The 16,686-nt window shown below is 46.7% G+C and overlaps 1 protein-coding gene across 1 annotated transcript in view; it reads right to left on the bottom strand.

Annotated features, from left to right (window-relative positions):
• Positions 1 to 16,686, bottom strand: part of CASZ1 (castor zinc finger 1) — a 265,091-nt gene that overhangs the window by 79,917 nt on the left and 168,488 nt on the right. The window contains exon 3 of the mRNA XM_063436193.1: positions 7,743 to 7,792. The gene's annotated coding sequence lies outside the window, so the exon portion shown is untranslated. The remainder of the gene's footprint in view (positions 1 to 7,742; positions 7,793 to 16,686) is intronic.

Genomic DNA, 16,686 nt, shown 5'->3' with positions numbered 1-16,686 from the left:
AAGCAGTGCTTGGAAGCAGTGGAGAGGTGAAGCAGTGCTTGGAAGCAGTGGAGTGGTGAAGCATGGGGGCAGCGAAAGGAGAGGTTATCAGCTGAGTGGGGAAGGACAGGGTGTAAATTTAGTTGTGAAGCAGAAGAGATGGATATGAGTATGGAATCAAGGGGAGGGCTGAGTGTGGAGGCAGGGGAAGGGCTGAGTGTGGAAGCAGGGAAAGGGTTGAGTGGGAAAGGGTTGAGTGTGGAAGCAGGGGAAGGGTTGAGTGTGGAAGCAGAGGAAGGGTTGAGTGTGGAATCAGGGGGAGGGCTGAGTTTGGATTCAGGGGGAATGGTTGAGTGTGGAAGCAAGGGAAGGGTTGAGTGTGAAAGCAAGGGAAGGGCTGAGTGTGGAATCAGGGAAAGGGTTGAGTGTGGAAGCAGGGGAAGGGTTGTGTTTGTGGAAGCAGTGGAAGGGTTGAGTGTGGAAGCAGGGGAAGGGTTGAGTGTGGAATCAGGGGAAGGGTTGAGTGTGGAATCAGGGGAGGGCTGAGTGTGGAAGCAAGGGAAGGGTTAAATGTGGAAGCAAGGGAAGGGTTGAGTGTGGAAGCAGAGGAAGGGTTGAGTGTGGAAGAAAGGGAAGGGTTGAGTGTGGAGGCAGGGGAAGGGCTGAGTGTGGAAGCAGGGAAAGGGTTGAGTGTGGAATCAGGGGGAGGGCTGAGTTTGGAATCAGGGGGAAGGGTTGAGTGTGGAAGCAAGGGAAGGGTTGAGTGTGAAAGCAAGGGAAGGTTGAGTGTGGAAGCAAGGGAAGGGTTGAGTGTGGAAGCAAGGGGAGGGTTGAGTGTGGAGGCAGGGGAAGGGCTGAGTGTGGAAGCAGGGAAAGGGTTGAGTGTGGAATCAGGGGGAGGGCTGAGTTTGGATTCAGGGGGAATGGTTGAGTGTGGAAGCAAGGGAAGGGTTGAGTGTGAAAGCAAGGGAAGGGCTGAGTGTGGAATCAGGGAAAGGGTTGAGTGTGGAAGCAGGGGAAGGGTTGTGTTTGTGGAAGCAGTGGAAGGGTTGAGTGTGGAAGCAGGGGAAGGGTTGAGTGTGGAATCAGGGGAAGGGTTGAGTGTGGAATCAGGGGAGGGCTGAGTGTGGAAGCAAGGGAAGGGTTAAATGTGGAAGCAAGGGAAGGGTTGAGTGTGGAAGCAGAGGAAGGGTTGAGTGTGGAAGAAAGGGAAGGGTTGAGTGTGGAGGCAGGGGAAGGGCTGAGTGTGGAAGCAGGGAAAGGGTTGAGTGTGGAATCAGGGGGAGGGCTGAGTTTGGAATCAGGGGGAAGGGTTGAGTGTGGAAGCAAGGGAAGGGTTGAGTGTGAAAGCAAGGGAAGGTTGAGTGTGGAAGCAAGGGAAGGGTTGAGTGTGGAAGCAAGGGGAGGGTTGAGTGTGGAGGCAGGGGAAGGGCTGAGTGTGGAAGCAGGGAAAGGGTTGAGTGTGGAATCAGGGGGAGGGCTGAGTTTGGATTCAGGGGGAATGGTTGAGTGTGGAAGCAAGGGAAGGGTTGAGTGTGAAAGCAAGGGAAGGGCTGAGTGTGGAATCAGGGAAAGGGTTGAGTGTGGAAGCAGGGGAAGGGTTGTGTTTGTGGAAGCAGTGGAAGGGTTGAGTGTGGAAGCAGGGGAAGGGTTGAGTGTGGAATCAGGGGAAGGGTTGAGTGTGGAATCAGGGGAAGGGTTGAGTGTGGAATCAGGGGAGGGCTGAGTGTGGAAGCAAGGGAAGGGTTGAGTGTGGAAGCAGGGAAAGGGTTGAGTGTGGAAGCAGAGGAAGGGTTGAGTGTGGAAGCAGAGGAAGGGTTGAGTGTGGAAGCAAGGGAAGGGTTGAGTGTGGAAGCAAGAGAAGGGTTGAGTGTGGAAGCAAGGGAAGGGTTGAGTGTGGAAGCAGAGGAAGGGTTGAGTGTGGAAGCAAGGGAAGGGTTGAGTGTGGAGGCAGGGGAAGGGCTGAGTGTGGAAGCAGGGAAAGGGTTGAGTGTGGAATCAGGGGGAGGGCTGAGTTTGGAATCAGGGGGATGGGTTGAGTGTGGAATCAGGGGAAGGGTTGCGTGTGGAATCAGGGGAAGGGTTGCGTGTGGAATCAGGGGAGGGCTGAGTGTGGAAGCAAGGGGAGGGTTCAGTGTGGAAGCAGGGAAAGGGTTGAGTGTGGAAGCAGAGGAAGGGTTGAGTGTGGAAGCAGAGGAAGGGTTGAGTGTGGAAGCAGAGGAAGGGTTGAGTGTGGAAGCAAGGGAAGGGTTGAGTGTGGAAGCAAGGGAAGGGTTGAGTGTGGAAGCAAGGGAAGGGTTGAGTGTGGAAGCAGAGGAAGGGTTGAGTGTGGAAGCAAGGGAAGGGTTGAGTGTGAAAGCAAGGGAAGGGTTGAGTGTGGAAGCAAGGGAAGGGCTGAGTGTGGAATCAGGGAAAGGGTTGAGTGTGGAAGCAGGGGAAGGGTTGTGTTTGTGGAAGCAGTGGAAGGGTTGAGTGTGGAAGCAGGGGAAGGGTTGAGTGTGGAATCAGGGGAAGGGTTGAGTGTGGAATCAGGGGAAGGGTTGAGTGTGGAAGCAGGGGAAGGGTTGAGTGTGGAAGCAGGGAAAGGGTTGCGTGTGGAAGCAGGGGAAGGGTTGAGTGTGGAAGCAGGGGAAGGGTTGAGTATGGAAGCAGGGGAAGGGTTGAGTGTGGAAGAAGAGGAAGGGTTGAGTGTGGAAGCAAGGGAAGGGTTGAGTGTGGAAGCAAGGGAAGGGTTGAGTGTGGAAGCAAGGGAAGGGTTGAGTGTGAAAGCAAGGGAAGGGTTGAGTGTGGAAGCAAGGGAAGGGCTGAGTGTGGAATCAGGGAAAGGGTTGAGTGTGGAAGCAGGGGAAGGGTTGTGTTTGTGGAAGCAGTGGAAGGGTTGAGTGTGGAAGCAGGGGAAGGGTTGAGTGTGGAATCAGGGGAAGGGTTGAGTGTGGAATCAGGGGAAGGCTGAGTGTGGAGGCAGGGGGAAGGGTTGAGTGTGGAAGCAAGGGAAGGGTTGAGTGTGGAAGCAGGGAAAGGGTTGAGTGTGGAAGCAGAGGAAGGGTTGAGTGTGGAAGCAGAGGAAGGGTTGAGTGTGGAAGCAAGGGAAGGGTTGAGTGTGGAAGCAGAGGAAGGGTTGAGTGTGGAAGCAAGGGAAGGGTTGAGTGTGGAGGCAGGGGAAGGGCTGAGTGTGGAAGCAGGGAAAGGGTTGAGTGTGGAATCAGGGGGGGGCTGAGTTTGGAATCAGGGGGGAAGGGTTGAGTGTGGAAGCAAGGGAAGGGTTGAGTGTGAAAGCAAGGGAAGGTTGAGTGTGGAAGCAAGGGAAGGGCTGAGTGTGGAATCAGGGAAAGGGTTGAGTGTGGAAGCAGGGGAAGGGTTGTGTTTGTGGAAGCAGTGGAAGGGTTGAGTGTGGAAGCAGGGGAAGGGTTGAGTGTGGAATCAGGGGAAGGGTTGAGTGTGGAATCAGGGGAGGGCTGAGTGTGGAGGCAGGGGGAAGGGTTGAGTGTGGAAGCAGGGAAAGGGTTGAGTGTGGAAGCAGGGAAAGGGTTGCGTGTGGAAGCAGGGGAAGGGTTGAGTGTGGAAGCAAGGGAAGGGCTGAGTGTGGAATCAGGGAAAGGGTTGAGTGTGGAAGCAGGGGAAGGGTTGTGTTTGTGGAAGCAGGGGAAGGGTTGAGTGTGGAAGCAGGGGAAGGGTTGAGTGTGGAATCAGGGGAAGGGTTGAGTGTGGAATCAGGGGAGGGCTGAGTGTGGAGGCAGGGGGAAGGGTTGAGTGTGGAAGCAGGGAAAGGGTTGAGTGTGGAAGCAGGGGAAGGGTTGAGTGGGGAAGCAGGGAAAGGGTTGAGTGTGGAAGCAGGGGAAGGGTTGAGTGTGGAAGCAGGGAAAGGGTTGCGTGTGGAAGCAGGGGAAGGGTTGAGTGTGGAAGCAAGGGAAGGGTTGAGTATGGAAGCAGAGGAAGGGTTGAATGTAGAAGCAGGGGAAGGGTTGGGTGTGGAAGAAGAGGAAGGGTTGAGTGTGGAAGCAAGGGAAGGGTTGAGTGTGGAAGGAAGGGAAGGGTTGAGTGTGGAATCAAGGGAAGGGTTGAGTGTGGAAGCAGGGGAAGGGTTGTGTGTGGAAGCAGGGGAAGGGTTGAGTGTGGAAGTGTTGAGTGTGGAAGCAAGGGAAGGGTTGAGTGTGTAAGCAGAGGAAGGGTTGAGTGTGGAAGCAGGGGAAGGGTTGAGTGTGGAAGTGTTGAGTGTGGAAGCAAGGGAAGGGTTGAGTGTGGAAGCAGGGGAAGGGTTGTGTGTGGAAGCAGGGGAAGGGTTGAGTGTGGAAGTGTTGAGTGTGGAAGCAAGGGAAGGGTTGAGTGTGGAAGCAGGGGAAGGGTTGAGTGTGGAAGGGTTGAGTGTGGAAGCAAGGGACGGGTTTAGTGTTGAAGCAAGGGAAGGGTTGAGTGTGAAAGCAGGGCCGGCGCTACCTGTAAGGCGGACTAGGTAGCCGCCTAGGGCGCCCCTTGGGAAGGGGCGCCGCCAGGAGCGCCGGCCCCCCTAATGCTGCAGCCGCCCGAGCGCTCTGTAGAGAGCCTCAGGCGGCTGCAGCTTTTCCCGGGCTGGTACGTCCATGAGGGCGCACCGCCCGGGCACAGCATGAGGAGAGGGAGGGGGCTGACAGGAGGGAAGCGCTCAGCGCTCCCTCCTGTCACTCCCTCTCTGTAGCGTGACCGAGCGCAGTATAGTCCGCCGGTACAGGGAGCATCTGTCTCCTGTACTCGGACGGACTAACAGGAAGTGAACACTGGTGTTCACTTCCTGTTAGTCCGCCGGGTACAGGAAACAAAAGCTCCCTGTACCCGCGGACCATGATACAGAGCTCGGCCACGCTACTATAGAGGTAGGGGAGGGTGGGGGGAATAAATAGAGAGGGGGGGGGAGATAAATACACGGAGAGGGAGGGGAGGAGGAGAAATCAATGAAGAGGGAGAGGGGGGGAGAAATAAATGGAGAGGGGGGGAGGAGAAATAAACGGAGAGGGAGGGGAGGAGGAGAAATCAATGAAGGGGGGGGGGAGAAATAAATGGACAGGGAGGGGAGGAGGAGAAATCAATGAAGAGGGGGGGGGGAGAAATAAATGGACAGGGAGGGGGGAGAAATAAATGGACAGGGAGGGGGGAGAAATAAATGGACAGGGAGGGGGGGATAAATGGACAGGGAGGGGGGGGATAAATGGACAGGGAGGGGGGGAAATAAATGGACAGGGAGGGGGGGAAATAAATGGACAGGGGGGGAGGACAGGGAGGGGGAAATAAATGGACAGGCAGGGTGGGGGGAATAAATGGACAGACAGGGAGGGGGGAATAAATGGACAGACAGGGAAGGGGGAATAAATGGACAGGGGGGGATAAATGGACAGGGGGGGGAAATAAATGGACAGGGAGGGGGGAAAAAAATGGACAGGGAGGGGGTAAATAAATGGACAGGGAGGGGGAGGGAATAAATGGACAGGAGGGGGAGGGAATAAATGGACAGGGAGGGGGGGGGATAAATGGACAGGGAGGGGGGGGGAAATGGACAGGCAGGGTGGGGGAATAAATGGACAGGCAGGGTGGGGGGAATAAATTGAAAGGGGGGGGATAAATTGACAGGGAGGGGAATTGACGGGATTAGGAGGGGGAATGAGAGTGGGGAGGGGAGAAGAGAGTGACAACGGGGGAGACGAGAGTGACAAGGGAGGGGGAGAAGAGAGGGACACGCAGGGGAGAAGAGAGTGACAAGGGAGGAGGGGGGAGAAGAGAGGGACAAGAGGGGGGAGAAGAGAGGGACATGGGGGGGAGAAGAGAGGGACAAGGGGGGTTGAGAAGAGAGTGACGAGGGAGGGAGAGGGGGAGAAGAGAGTGACAAGGGAAGGGGGAGAGATTGACATCCATCACACACACACAATGCACCCCTTGCACACAGAAAAACACACAATGCATTACACACAGACACACACACACAAGCAATTCAACCCTTACACACAATGCATCCCTTACACACACAGAAACACACAATGCATTCCTTACACACACTCAATGCACCCCTTACAGACGCACACACTGCATCCCGTACATACACAGAAACACTCATTGCAGCCCTTACACATACAAACACAGATTCACACAATGCATTCCTTACACACATATCAGGACATCCCCTACTCCTGTGAACAAACTAACTGGTGGAACATTAAGGTGGACCCTGGGGCCCAGACCTTGAGCTGTGCAAAGGGCCTTAAAAAAAAATGGAGCCTTCTTCCTGTTCTCCCAGAACACAAACAGCCTCCAGAGAGCCTGTTCTACACCAGACCAGTGGAGCCAGACTGCAGGTAGAGCCCATCACCATCCTCATCTGATTGTAAGTAGGCAATCTAGTATATTATTCGTGGCACTAATCTCTAATTTACCTCACATTAAAGGGACACTTTAGTCCCCAGAACCACTGCAGCTTAATGTAGTGGTTCTGGTGTCTATAGCCTGTCCCTGCAGGCCTTTTAATGTAAACACGGTGGCACTGCAGCACTTGCGTTAGTTAACATGGGGCATTGTGATGTCATATCGGGGGGGGGATGGGGGGCGGCAAACTTTACTTTTGCCTAGGGCGGCAAAAATCCTTGCACCGGCCCTGTGTGAAAGCAAGGGAAGGGTTAAAGGAACACTATAGTCACCTAAATTACTTTAGCTAAATAAAGCAGTTTTAGTGTATAGATCATTCCCCTGCAATTTCACTGCTCAATTCACTGTCATTTAGGAGTTAAATCACTTTGTTTCTGTTTATGCAGCCCTAGCCACACCTCCCCTGGCTATGATTGACAGAGCCTGCATGAAAAAAAAAACTGGTTTCACTTTCAAACAGATGTAATTTACCTTAAATAATTGTATCTCAATCTCTAAATTGAACTTTAATCACATACAGGAGGTTCTTGCAGGGTCTAGCAAGCTATTAACATAGCAGGGGACAATAACATCTTAATTAAAGAGAACTTGCAATAAAGAAAGCCTAAATAGGGCTCTCTTTACAGGAAGTGTTTATGGAAGGCTGTGCAAGTCACATGCAGGGAGGTGTGACTAGGGTTCATAAACAAAGGGATTTAACTCCTAAATGGCAGACGATTGAGCAGTGAGGCTGCAGGGGCATGTTCTATACACCAAAACTGCTTCATTAAGCTAAAGTTGTTCAGGTGACTTTAGTGTCCCTTTAAGTGTGGAAGCAGGGGATGGGTTGAGTGTGGAAGCAGGGGAAGGGTTGAGTGTGGAAGCAGGAGGATGGGTTGAGTGTGGAAGCAAGGGAAGGGTTGAGTGTGGAAGCAAGGGAAGGGTTGAGTGTGGAAGCAGGAGGATGGGTTGAGTGGAAAATCCACAGGGTACAGTTGAATGGGAAAGCAGTTGAGTGAGGAAGCAGAAGTAAGCCGCTGAGGAGCAATTGCTGCTCTTGACCATACACTCACACTCACAGTCTAAGCGTCAGGGAGGGGTACTTGTAGCTTGAAAGCTCAACTACACCTGTGCCCAGGTGGTATTTCTGCACAAATATTATTTGAAATCAGCACAGTGCCATCACAGCGGGAATGCCGATGACCATGTTATGTTCTATCTACCCTCAAGGGTTCGTACTAGCATTGCCACTACAAAGCTGATAACCTCTCTAGCACAGAAGGGAAAGATATATATCTGTGTATAAAGTTATCGATGATGTTAACTTTCTCCATGACTAGCTCAAACCCACAACATAACTGAAGTGACCTTAATAAAAACCAAAACAATACAGGTCGTACCTTGTATGTAGAAACTCCAAATTAGATTGATTCTCAAATTTCACTTCATCCTGAATAAAAAGAACACACAAAAATATCACCTTTAACTTTTACTTTATTTACACGCTGAGTTTTACTAACATTCTTCATATATGTGCCACCTGAGACATGCCATACAGTATTGTATCGGAAATGGATGGCCTCTTTCAGGGGACAGGGCTCTATTCATTTGGCTTCATTACCTAATGATACCTTGTTTTATGAAATTTAAAATGTAATTTCCCACTAATGAATGTCCACTTCCACAAACAGGGTTACGCACTAAGCCTGGGATGTCAGGAAGTGCAAACCGTTAGCCAAAACAGATAAAATGGGAAAAGAGTATACATGAGCAAATATTACCTAATGCAATTTCTCAGTGAATAACGTTGACGGTAAACATAGTATTTTTTTCTCCCTAGCGATACGAACAATGTCAATATAATAAGCAATTTGGGTGAAGGCTGTACAGATGCCAGGAGAGGTGCAGAGCTGGCATGGGGCTGTAAGGGAGACAGGTGTCCTGCACAGTCTGCAGCAGGATACACAGGTGTCAAATTGCTGTGTTTGAAACCAGCACGTATGTTTGGCAGTTGTGCGTAGGAAAAACTATAAAGGGCAATAAAGCGCTATATTCCTAAAGAGGGATCTGCAACAGGTTAAAGTGAGGGACAAATAAAAAGGCCAAGACGTTTCATACGTAATATAAGTGTATGTGCAGCAGCTGGGTGTTAAGAATGTATACACTTACAAAGTCATAAAATAAATCAACTTTCATTATTTTCATCCAAAAACACACAGCACTCGAGGACCTCAGCTGATATTTATCTGGTAACTATTACAGATGCTTCTAAACTACGTTTCCCAAGATGCTTAGCCAGGCTTAACGCCACAACGCTCTACTGCAAAGAATTCAAAGATTCATCCAATTATAATAAACCTTTTAATGCCTGAAACATCAAAGTCGATAAAATAAGAAAAGAGCAAAAACAAATGGGACCAAATCCCAATTTTATTAAGCTTGGACCCAGTGTTCTCAGCCACTCAGTGCTGCCCAGAGTTGGGAGAGGTAGTGGGTACATGAAATCCAGCATTAGATCGTCTGGCTTGGGCTCCAGGAGAGCCTTCTTTTTTTCACGGTCTGACAGAAACCAAAATATCATGTCCAGAAACCTTCTGCCCCTACAACAATTAGCTGTGTTGGTAATAGTGCTTTATTACTGACAATTTCCTTATGTTTTACATGAGTATACAATTATTATAATTTCAATAGTCCACTTAGGTATCTGGGAGATGCTACATCAATCATGCCTCATGTACCGCTAGAATGTAAGCTCATTTGACAAGGGCTCTCAACAACCTCTGTTCCTGTGCATCCTCCTCGTCTTGTCTTATTAGTCCACACATTGTACAGCGCTGCACAATTTGTTTGTGCTTTATAATAAATAATATTAATAATACTGGATATAATGTGTTCCGTATCAATACAATGCTAAACAAGAGGAACATGCTGCCTTGTTACACACCAAGCATGTGCTCCCCAGATGTGAAGCTAACAGCTGGACGAAGGATGTGTCAAGTAAAGGCAGGAGGAACACACACGGAGAGGGACAGAACACTGCTAATTCCCTTAAGTAATCCTAAAGTGTATCCACAAGGTTGTGGCAATTAACCCTTTGTGTGTCTCGTAAATAACGGCTATGTATCTCTCTACCAATGAGAGAGTTAATCCCTCGTTCTTCCCTCCTCCTTGATCTCTGTTTGGACAATTACATGTTAACTTTTCTCATTTTCAGTGAGTAGTACAGTTGTTAAACGCATATAAACGCTGTGAAAGTAACAGTGGAAGTTGTGTTTCTCACTGAGGTGTATGATGTCAGAGTTGTATCGTACAATGAGCTCACAATAAGTTATGATGTGATACGCAAGCGCCGATTACCACATTTCCATTCATCCCGAGTACTCCTTAGTAAGAGTCTCGCGCCAAGCACAGGAAGAGGCCGCTGAATAATTTAGTGCCATATGGTGCACAGATCTGACCGAGGAAAAACTTTTAGCTCTGGGAAGAGGATGGCGGGGGTGGGGGGTGTTACAGCAAGTCACTGTGTATATTAATATCAGGTACGCCTCCCAGCTGTCCATCACACATCATCAGTGCTCTAAATAATCCAGAGTGAGAAACGCAGGGTTAATGACAACGATCTCTGGAATTATGTGATCCAGAGTATCGACAGCTACTGCCATTGAGTCCTGAGCAGATCTAAGGAAGGGAGGATTGTCTTCTGTTCAAAGACAGGCTGTGTCACCCGCTGCCGCACAGCAACAGAAGGAACAAGATTAAAAATTCTCTTTCTGATTCACTCAGACCCCTTTCTTTCAGCTAATTTGGGAGTCAGGAAGATGCAACATTGTACTCACACATACTACAGGAATCCGCTTTATCATATGCAGACCAAGCAACATTCTTTCCAACTGCCAAAGGCCCAGCAAGGTGTGTGAAAGTTATAATCAAAGGCCAAATTCTGAGTTTCAAATAAGTATTTTAAGATGGCCACTTAGCATGGAACAAAAAAAAAGTATTTCATCCAACCCCCCCCTATCCTCCCTTGCTGTGGATAAATGGTGGAATGTGCCGTGAGGTGATAGCTTGAGAAGTTGTTTCATTCATGTCTTTTCATGAATGAAAATGATGCTGATTAACATGTCCCATAAATGGTATGTATGGTGGTAAAGGCAGCAGAGCAAGATGCACCATACAATCCTACAATCCAATCCAATCTCAGCCTCTACCCTGGCAATAAACAGGTCACTGACATGGTTAGGACAGATAAGGGGGCAACATCAAATGGGCAATTTTAGGTCAGCTGCCCCCTTTATCCTGTTATTAAGCATGGCATAAAATAAGAGACAGAACGGAATGTTGGAGAAGGTATCTCTTAGAACCTGTGAAACACTCTGGAGTTACCGCTACTAAACACTATACCATTGTAGACCCAATGTAACGCAGTGGTAATAAGTGATAACATTACATTAACTCAGCAGTGCTCCTTAATTGTCATTCTTGTAACAATCAGTCCCTAGAGGGGCGGCGTTCTCTGATCCTAGAGTACACATTTTGTACAATACTTATTTATTAGCCTGAGAGACCCCAAGATATTACACACGTGCAGGGTTAACCCCATGGCTACTGCATAGGAATCCACAGTGCTTTCTTACATGCCTTTAGCATTGGAGAAGTTTGGGGCCAATTTGGATTCTAATCTCAGCTTTTTAACATGAGCACAAGAGTGTCCTCAAGCAAACATTTATACTGTTCTGCCCCCAAAGGACAGGCCAAGCGACAATACCCGAATAAATTAAGACTTTCATTTACCGGAAGACAACTTACAGAAAGGTTGGTAGATACTTGGAACAGACTTCCAGATAAAATGGTAAATGCGAACATAGTGCAGAAGTGCCGGTAATATGAAGATGATAGAACTTTTGATACAGGGGTTGAGGGAGCATATTTGATAGAATGGTTGGTTTTTATCTTCCACTGAAACACGCCTAAACAATAGATCTGTACACTTATCTTTGGAAATCTTCGAGGAGCAAAGGAAGTTAACATCCCTACCTGTAATGCGTTAAAAGACGAGAGACGAAAGGAGTAGAAGGGTTTTTGTTGTTTCTTTTTACCTTTCTAAAGCTAACAAACTATTTCTGCTGTAATCAGATATAAAATGTAAGCTAGTATAAGACAAAATAATAATAATAATAATATATTTATTGTAGTTTCAAGACACATTACTGGGAGTATTATTACTGTGGGGCTCTGTTATACACTCAGACACATTACTGGGAGTATTATTGCTTTGGAGCTCTGTTATACACTCAGACACATTACTGGGAGTATTATTGCTGTGGAGCTCTGCTATACACTCAGACACATTACTGAGAGTATTATTGCTGTGGAGCTCTGTTATACACTCAGGCACATTACTGGGAGTATTATTGCTGTGGAGCTCTGTTATACACTCAGACACATTACTGGGAGTATTATTACTGTGGAGCTCTGTTATACACTCAGACACATTACTTGGGAGTATTATTGCTGTGGGGCTCTGTTATACACTCAGATACATTACTGGGAGTATTATTGCTGTGGAGCTCTGTTATACACTCAGACACATTACTGGGAGTATTATTGCTTTGGAGCTCTGTTATACACTCAGACACATTACTGGGAGTATTATTGCTGTGGAGCTCTGTTATACACTCAGACACATTACTGGGAGTATTATTGCTGTGGAGCTCTGTTATACACAGACACATTACTGGGAGTATTATTGCTGTGGGGCTCTGTTATACACACAGACACATTACTGGGAGTATTATTGCTGTGGAGCTCTGTTATACACTCAGACACATTACTGGGAGTATTATTGCTGTGGAGCTCTGTTATACACTCAGACACATTACTGGGAGTATTATTACTGTGGGGCTCTGTTATACACTCAGACACATTACTGGGAGTATTATTACTGTGGGGCTCTGTTATACACACAGACACATTACTGGGAGTATTATTGCTGTGGAGCTCTGTTATACACTCAGACACATTACTGGGAGTATTATTGCTGTGGAGCTCTGTTATACGCTCAGACACATTACTGGGAGTATTATTGCTTTGGAGCTCTGTTATACGCTCAGACACATTACTGGGAGTATTATTGCTTTGGAGCTCTGTTATACGCTCAGACACATTACTGGGAGTATTATTGCTGTGGAGCTCTGTTATACACTCAGACACATTACTGGGAGTATTATTGCTGTGGAGCTCTGTTATACACTCAGACACATTACTGGGAGTATTATTGCTGTGGAGCTCTGTTATACACTCAGACACATTACTGGGAGTATTATTGCTGTGGAGCTCGGTTATACACTCAGACACATTACTGGGAGTATTATTGCTGTGGAGCTCTGTTATACGCTCAGACACATTACTGGGAGTATTATTGCTGTGGAGCTCTGTTATACGCTCAGACACATTACTGGGAGTATTATTGCTTTGGAGCTCTGTTATACGCTCAGACACATTACTGGGAGTATTATTGCTTTGGAGCTCTGTTATACGCTCAGACACATTACTGGGAGTATTATTGCTGTGGAGCTCTGTTATACACTCAGACACATTACTGGGAGTATTATTGCTGTGGAGCTCTGTTATACACTCAGACACATTACTTGGGAGTATTATTGCTGTGGGGCTCTGTTATACACTCAGATACATTACTGGGAGTATTATTGCTGTGGAGCTCTGTTATACACTCAGACACATTACTGGGAGTATTATTGCTTTGGAGCTCTGTTATACACTCAGACACATTACTGGGAGTATTATTGCTGTGGAGCTCTGTTATACACTCAGACACATTACTGGGAGTATTATTGCTGTGGAGCTCTGTTATACACTCAGACACATTACTGGGAGTATTATTGCTGTGGAGCTCTGTTATACACAGACACATTACTGGGAGTATTATTGCTGTGGGGCTCTGTTATACACACAGACACATTACTGGGAGTATTATTGCTGTGGAGCTCTGTTATACACTCAGACACATTACTGGGAGTATTATTGCTGTGGAGCTCTGTTATACACCCAGACACATTACTGGGAGTATTATTACTGTGGGGCTCTGTTATACACTCAGACACATTACTGGGAGTATTATTACTGTGGGGCTCTGTTATACACACAGACACATTACTGGGAGTATTATTGCTGTGGAGCTCTGTTATACGCTCAGACACATTACTGGGAGTATTATTGCTGTGGAGCTCTGTTATACGCTCAGACACATTACTGGGAGTATTATTGCTTTGGAGCTCTGTTATACGCTCAGACACATTACTGGGAGTATTATTGCTTTGGAGCTCTGTTATACGCTCAGACACATTACTGGGAGTATTATTGCTGTGGAGCTCTGTTATACACTCAGACACATTACTGGGAGTATTATTGCTGTGGAGCTCTGTTATACACTCAGACACATTACTGGGAGTATTATTGCTGTGGAGCTCTGTTATACACTCAGACACATTACTGGGAGTATTATTGCTGTGGAGCTCGGTTATACACTCAGACACATTACTGGGAGTATTATTGCTTTGGAGCTCTGTTATACGCTCAGACACATTACTGGGAGTATTATTGCTTTGGAGCTCTGTTATACGCTCAGACACATTACTGGGAGTATTATTGCTGTGGAGCTCTGTTATACACTCAGACACATTACTGGGAGTATTATTGCTGTGGAGCTCTGTTATACACTCAGACACATTACTGGGAGTATTATTGCTGTGGAGCTCTGTTATACACTCAGACACATTACTGGGAGTATTATTGCTGTGGAGCTCGGTTATACACTCAGACACATTACTGGGAGTATCATTGCTGTGGAGCTCTGTTATACACTCAGACACATTACTGGGAGTATTATTGCTGTGGGGCTCTGTTATACACTCAGACACATTACTGGGAGTATTATTGCTGTGGAGCTCTGTTATACAATCAGACACATTACTGGGAGTATTACTGCTGTGGAGCTCTGTTATACACTCAGACACATTACTGGGAGTATTATTGCTGTGGGGCTCTGTTATACACTCAGACACAGTACTAGGAGTATTATTGCTGTGGAGCTCTGTTATACACACAGACACATTACTGGGAGTATTATTGCTGTGGAGCTCTGTTATACACTCAGACACATTACTGGGAGTGTTATTGCTGTGGGGCTCTGTTATACACTCAGACACATTACTGGGAGTATTATTGCTGTGGAGCTGTGTTATACACTCAGACACATTACTGGGAGTATTATTGCTGTGGAGCTCTGTTATACACTCAGACACATTACTGGGAGTATTATTGCTGTGGGGCTCTGTTATACACTCAGACACATTACTGGGAGTATTATTGCTGTGGAGCTGTGTTATACACTCAGACACATTACTGGGAGTATTATTGCTGTGGAGCTCTGTTATACACTCAGACACATTACTGGGAGTATTATTACTGTGGAGCTCTGTTATACACTCAGACACATTACTGGGAGTATTATTGCTTTGGAGCTCTGTTATACACTCAGACACATTACTGGGAGTATTATCACTGTGGAGCTCTGTTATACACTCAGACACATTACTGGGAGTATTATTACTGTGGAGCTCTGTTATACACTCAGACACATTACTGGGAGTATTATTGCTTTGGAGCTCTGTTATACACTCAGACACATTACTGGGAGTATTATTACTGTGGAGCTCTGTTATACACTCAGACACATTACTGGGAGTATTATTACTGTGGAGCTCTGTTATACACTCAGACACATTACTGGGAGTATTATTGCTTTGGAGCTCTGTTATACACTCAGACACATTACTGGGAGTATTATTACTGTGGAGTTCTGTTATACACTCAGACACATTACTGGGAGTATTATTGCTTTGGAGCTCTGTTATACACTCAGACACATTACTGGGAGTATTATTGCTGTGGAGCTCTGTTATACACTCAGACACATTACTGGGAGTATTATTACCATGGAGCTCTGTTACACACTCAGACACATTACTGGGAGTATTATTACTGTGGAGCTCTGTTATACACTCAGACACATTACTGGGAGTATTATTGCTTTGGAGCTCTGTTATACACTCAGACACATTACTGGGAGTATTATTACTGTGGAGCTCTGTTACACACTCAGACACATTACTGGGAGTATTATTGCTTTGGAGCTCTGTTATACACTCAGACACATTACTGGGAGTATTATTGCTGTGGAGCTCTGTTATACACTCAGACACATTACTGGGAGTATTATTACTGTGGGGCTCTGTTATACACTCAGACACATTACTGGGAGTATTATTGCTGGGGAGCTCTGTTATACACTCAGACACATTACTGGGAGTATTATTGCCGTGGAGCTCTGTTATACAAAGACACATTACTGGGCGTATTATTGCTGTGGAGCTCTGTTATACACTCAGACACATTACTGGGAGTATTATTGCTGTGGAGCTCTGTTATACACTCAGACACATTATTGGGAGTATTATTACTGTGGAGCTCTGTTATACACTCAGACACATTACTGGGAGTATTATTGCTGTGGGCTCTGTTATACACTCAGATACATTACTGGGAGTATTATTGCCGTGGAGCTCTGTTATACAAAGACACATTACTGGGCGTATTATTGCTGTGGAGCTCTGTTATACACTCAGACACATTACTGGGAGTATTATTGCTGTGGAGCTCTGTTATACACTCAGACACATTATTGGGAGTATTATTACTGTGGAGCTCTGTTATACACTCAGACACATTACTGGGAGTATTATTGCTTTGGAGCTCTGTTATACACTCAGACACATTACTGGGAGTATTATTGCTGTGGAGCTCTGTTATACACTCAGACACATTACTGGGAGTATTATTGCTGTGGGGCTCTGTTATACACTCAGACACATTACTGGGAGTATTATTGCTTTGGAGCTCTGTTATACACTCAGACACATTACTGGGAGTATTATTGCTGTGGAGCTCTGTTATACACTCAGACACATTACTGGGAGTATTATTGCTGTGGGGCTCTGTTATACACTCAGACACATTACTGGGAGTATTATTACTGTGGAGCTCTGTTATACACTCAGACACATTGCTGGGATTATTATTACTGTGGAGCTCTGTTATACACTCAGACACATTGCTGGGAGTATTATTGCTGTTGAGCTCTGTTATACACTCACACACATTACTGGGAGTATTATTGCTGTGGAGCTCTGTTATACACAGACACATTACTGGGAGTATTATTGCTGTGGAGCTCTGTTATACACTCAGACACATTACTGGGAGTAT

Source organism: Pelobates fuscus, chromosome 11, assembly GCF_036172605.1.
Source record: "Pelobates fuscus isolate aPelFus1 chromosome 11, aPelFus1.pri, whole genome shotgun sequence".
Lineage (NCBI taxonomy): Eukaryota > Metazoa > Chordata > Amphibia > Anura > Pelobatidae > Pelobates > Pelobates fuscus.
The sequence above is the reverse complement of the archived record's forward strand: the minus strand, read 5'-3'. Positions and strand labels throughout refer to the sequence as shown.